The following is a 6158-nucleotide window of genomic DNA, read 5'->3' as shown; positions in this document are numbered from 1 at the left end:
GTCAAGATTCACCAACCAGAGACAGTTGGAAAATGGCATCAGAGGAGATATTCTGTATATTTAGAATGATGAATCAGGATGCCATACCCTCCAACATTTTTCCAGTGAAAACGGGGATGTCCCAAGGAAAAGCAGGACATACCAGTATCAAATCAGAAGCCAGGAAGGCTTCTGTAAATCTGGGACTGTCCCTGGAAAATAGGGACACTTGGAGGGTCTGGAATGCCTCTGAACACATACTCAGCCCAGAAGTTTGTTTTCAGGACTAGCAGCCAACTTTGGGAGGTAGCGGGTAGCTGTTTTATGGCTTTTGTTCAACAATTACCATTGCAGATCTACTGAAACTCATACCAAGAGTCACCAGCAGAACCCAATCGACCTTTTCCCCTATCCTTCTTCTGGAGTGGAAGGAAGGAGATGGATGGAGGAAGGCTCATAGACAGGTAACTACATAATTTGGTGAAGAAAGAGCTTCTCCATACAGGCTATGGTGTGAATGGACATGAAACCATCAACTTCTTGAAGCTAAACATCAACATCATAATCATCAACATCAGCAGCAGAAGCATCACCTCATTGTATACCATATTCAAAGTGTCTTACAACATGAAAATATCTACATAATTGTAAACATAGCCACCCTGTTCACTGTTTTATTGAAGAGTCTGTTCAGCAGCCTCAGCTTTTGTAGCAGGTCTGGGCCTGGTCAGTGTCTGGATGGGAGACCATCTACGTAGGAACCACACAAACACTACTTTGAGTTGCAAAATGCAAGAGAGACAGAATGTAGGGGTGACATAAATGCACAAAATGATGCAGTCTCTTGGATAGTTTCTAAAGGAGCCCACATGGAATTAATGCTGAAATCCCTCATTAAAACAATTGTTCCAGTTCTACAAGTGACTTGGCTACACAAACACTACTGGAGAAACTTCTCTTTCCCACTTTTGATCAAGGCAAGTTGACATAGCAGTGAAAGTGTTGAGCTTGAAGTACAGTAGTGGGTGCTTAGCTCCCTGCTCAACCATGAAGCTCCCTGGATGGTTCTTTGAATCATTTTATCTTTATCTATGGTTTTTGTTTGCTGCTGTAAGCTTCTTCAAGGAATGGATACAGAGATACTCTTCTTATTGAGGTCATCTCTAGAAAACAGGTATTAACTGTATAGTAGAGCAGGAGCACTGTATGGGAAAGATGATATTATTATTATTATTATTATTATTATTATTATTATTAAACTTTTTATCTCACTCTTCAGCCAAAAAACAAAAAAAAGGTTGTTTAGAGGTAAGAGTCCCTGCCCTCAATTTAAGATAATGTTACAATTAACCTGAGATAACCAGTGGAAATAGGTATTCATGAAAAGGCACCAAAGTTTAATTCTCCAGTTGCTTTTCATTTGAAAAGGATTATTATGTTTGTTTGCTCTATGAAGACGGAATAATATTTACAATTAATTGGGTGTACAGGATGGAAATAATGCTTGGAAATGCAGTTTTGTTATTGATGGGTGTATATTAATGTGTATAATTTGATTTAAAATAATTACCATTTTTTTAAAAAAAACCATGATAGAGTTGGGGAATGCCTATGTTTCAAGAAACTCCCAATCACACCATCCCTGAGCAAAGAATATAGGAGCATTAATGAAAGAACAAACATAAATAAGGGTAGATTACAGAGGTTTTGAAGCAAGAAATTGATTCAGAATCAGGGGAAAGTTCTTTTAATGCATGTTTTGCTGATTTATTATCGCTGTACTTCAGGAGCTTACGAAAAATGCATTTCCATCCATCATCCTCTTTCAAAAGGTTGATGGAAATCAGCCTCTCTGCCAAAGCAAAGAAATACTTGGTATCAGCAGACTCCCCAGACAAAACAATGGGGTGTAAATCTAGTTAGTCGGATCACATGGTTTAAGTCCATTGAGGCAGGCTTTACATCATGGCAATCAATCGCAATCGCTCTCCGTTGGTGTTCAATGGTCATGTAACATTTCCTGTTGTAGAGACTCATGATACAGTTAGCATTTATGCTCCAGCCAGCCTGGCAGGACTGCATGGTCTGTGGGAGGTAAACTGAGAGCAAGGATGGAGGAAAATAAAGTCAGGGTTGTCTATAAAAATAAACCTTAACACCTTCCAGACAGTAACCAAGCATGCTTAGGAATATTGATTTGTATATTTGGAATATTTGCCATGTTTTATTCTTAATATCCTTTTTTTTAAAGCCAGAGCCAAGAACTACTTTTGAAACAAGAGTGCCCCCTTTAGTGAAAAATATTATTATTATTATTATTATTCAGGCTTTTTGGTGCATCAATTACTGCACTTTTCCCACACAGCACTCAGTTTTTACTCTCTACCAACATCACAAGATAGCTTCCTTTGGGGATGTGTAAAGGTATAATACTTCCTTATATTAGTGTGTAATATAATCACACGTGTCTACACAGTGAATAAGGTAACATGCCATTAGGGATGTTGGAGAATTCAGTCAAAAAATGGAAACAGGAGTGGCAGTTAATGATGCTCACTTATTCATTCAATGTTTGGAATAGAAATCAACCCAGCAGATGCAGCTGGTATTCATTGTTGTTTTCAGTCTGCAAATGATATATAATTGATTACATTTCCTGGTCCATTTGCATTGTGTTTCCTATGCATTGAAGTTAATGGAGCGGAATAAAGGGATGACAACATAACTCACGCTAGTTATGCAACTTTGCCACAGGAGACCACAAAATAAATAACAACTAAAGCATCCAAGGCAGATGTCCATCAAACCTCTGCTTGAAAACCTCCAATGATGGAGAGTCCACAACCTCCCAAGGGAGACCATTCCACTATCGAACAGCTCTCACTGTCAAAAAGTGTTTCCTGATGTTTAGTCGGAATCTCCTTTCTTGTAACTTGAAGCCATTGGTTCGAGTCCTACCTTCCAGAGCAGGAGAAAACTAGCTTGTTCTATCTTCCATGTGACAGCCCTTAAGATAATTAAGATGGCTAGCCTATCTCTTCTCAGTCTCCTCTTCTCCAGGCTAAACATACCCAGCTCCTTCAACCATTCCTCATAGGGCTGTCAGCATCCGGGGGTCAAAAGGCCACCTGGCTAGCCCCCAGCTGGATCATCTCCCTCTCAGCCTTCATGCTGTGGAGATTCATCGACCTCTGGCTTCGATGTAAATCAGAGACTCAAGCTAGCTGACTTGAGCACACTATATGTAGCAGTGTAAACTGCACAACAGAAGAGGCTGAGGCTGTGGATACATACTAAAACTATGGATTTATTTTACATAAATCACAACAAAGAAACACGTCGTCTCTCCTTGCTGTCTTCTTGGAGTCTCAAAAGAAAAGCAATACACAGAGCGGAAGTTCTCCTCACAGGACCCAGCAATCTGTGCTGGAAAGTAAACAGACATGTGACACGCAACAATCCCATGTCTGCAACAAAAGGTGCAATGGAATAGCCCAACATTGGCTTGATAGACCTCAGACTTTTTGCTTGCTGAGTTGGAGCAGCAAAAGGAGCTGACACCACCCCAGCATCTAAAGTGTATTGGAGAGTGATCAAATTACTTTGGCACCTGAGACAGAAAACTCCAAAAGGATTATTGTTGGTGGCAAGCATCATCATCCTTTAAATTTCTAACCATGGGCTGCTCTTTCATGACACACAAGATCGGCTCTGCCTTACGTGGCTGTCTCCCTCTGCCTCAAAGTTGCATAACGGCACACAACATCAGTGATAGCACATAAATCTTGTTGGTTGAGAAACAGCACACACCGTGCTATGATTACATAATTACAACATCTCACAATTACAGCAATGCCAAGAATGCTATCCCCAGAAGAGACAAGCATGGATGACAATTTTGGGCAGGCAATTGAACAAATCTTACCAACCTCAGGCAAGTCAGTTTCTGGCAATGGTGAAGGCAAGTCTGAATGTGCATGGGGGTGTCAACAGCTTCTTGAATGCATTAGCGTCCCTAATGAAAATGAATTTTGTTTAGGTACAGTGCTAATGGCTCTGTCAGCCTAATTGCCAGCACTGACTGCCAGCTATTAATTAATTATTATTTTATCCTATAATTTATTTACCCTGGAAAAATGCCGCATAAACGCAGCATCTGTTTCCCTCTAAGCTCTCGCTTCATTTTACAGCTGAGCAGCAGGAGGATCCATGAAGTTGAGTTGACTTGTCCAAGGTCACGGAGATAGTAATTGACTTTTATTAGAGCCATGGAGGACGGCTGGTTAGGACGTCGACTCTTGGCCTCAAAGATCCTACTTGTTCTCAGCATCTAGCAAATGGAGTCACACAGAGACACAATGTAATTCTGCTTCAAATGTATCTGTTTGCTTCTCTTGGGGAAACTTAGAAGACTAGAGCAAACAGGTAGGGAAAACAATAGGAGGTTCCCCATTATAAGTCCACAGTAAACTCTGTCCTCAAGGTCAGAAAATGATGCAAGGCCAAAGACTTCCCTACCCTCTAAAACAGCAATGTTTCACTTCCTTATCCCCTATGGTTTCTGTGGATCAGATTTTCTCCATTTTAGTCTGTTATCAATACTCTTGTACACTCTACGCTAACCTACACTAACATTTCATTTGAATAACAGTTTATCCAGATGATTTTCCAAAATTGATAATAGAAAATCAATTCATAATAATAATAACTGAAATGGAGAACACTCAGTTTTCCCCTGCAGTTCCTTTGCATCTGTTGTACCTCCCCTACCATAAAAATGCATAGTTTCTGGGCCCCATTTAAAGTCCTGGTTTTGACCTATAAAGCCTTAAACGACTCAGGACCACAATACCTCAAGGACCACCTCTTTCCATATCAGCCTACCCAGACCCTGAGATCATCTTCTGAGGCCCTTCTTTGTGTGCCTCCTCCTTGAGAGGTTCAGAGGGTAGCAACACGAGAACGGGCCTCCTCTGCAGTGGCTCTCCGTCTGTGGAATGTTCTCCCCAGGGAAGTTCACCTGGCACCTTCATTATACACCTTTAAGTGCCAGGCAAAAACATTCCTTTTTAACCAGGCCTTTGGTTGATCTGATTTACATCCTATGCCCTTTTAAAATGTATTTTTTTGTGTGTGTGAGGGGGGCTATTGGGTTGTTGTTTTTGTTTTTATTAGGTATTTTGTGGTTTTATATCTTGATTTGATTCTGTGAACCACCCTGAGACCCCTGGGTATAGGGCGGTATATAAATCCAATTACTACTACTACTACTACTACTAATAATAATAATAATAATATGTGTGAGGATTCATGTGCACTGATAAGATGCCAATCAGAGTCAGCTAGAGAATGATGCCACATGATGGGAGCACTTAGAATTAAAGGCCAGGGTACCTCATAGCACAAGCTCAGGCTATGAAGTTGTTTCTAGCAATGGGACTCATCTCACAGTCCTTTCACTTGCTAATCCACTCATGGATCCCTGTGAAATGTTATTTATTTCCACAGCCTCTCTTAGGGGTGGGGGAGTCTTGTTCTTATAGCCACAAGCATCCTCCACTGGCTGGTGTACAGTATAATCATTTCTCTCCCTTCTTAGTCTCCTGGGATATCCATATATTATTATTATTATTATTATTATTATTATTATTATTATTATTATTAAAAAATAAAATAAGCAACAGAGATCTAGGTGATTTGGATTGTCAATCTGCCAACAGCAAAAAAAACAACTGAAAGAGCAACTCTGTAGAGCAATTTGCTCCAAGCCCTCCTCAGTTTTAATGTGTCTCGATCTCATCAGTTTCCAGTATCGATGTCTGATCATAGAAACCCCGCCAAATGAGGTGACATAAGAAGGGCACAGCTGAATCAAAAGCTGTGCCACCAGTCACAGTTGGGTTCTGCTCGAGTTTCATTAAAATTTTAATTGGAACCAAACTAGGCCGTCACGGAGCTCATGAGTATTTCCTGTTCATTCTGCCTTAGAATCAGATGTTCAAGGACTGGCAAATTAGCAAAGAGCATGTTTACACTCTGCTCCCCTATTACAAGAAGTGATTATTTGATAAGCAATGAACAGCAGCCAGGAAGGAATGCCAACATTTGTTGACAGCTTCGGTGATGTGTCTCGGTGATTACACCTCATTCTTCTGGGTAAAAAAAGGATCGGCAGCCTT

The sequence above is a fragment of the Podarcis cretensis genome, assembly GCF_951804945.1.
Source record: "Podarcis cretensis genome assembly, chromosome: 7".
Lineage (NCBI taxonomy): Eukaryota > Metazoa > Chordata > Lepidosauria > Squamata > Lacertidae > Podarcis > Podarcis cretensis.
The sequence above is the reverse complement of the archived record's forward strand: the minus strand, read 5'-3'. Positions refer to the sequence as shown.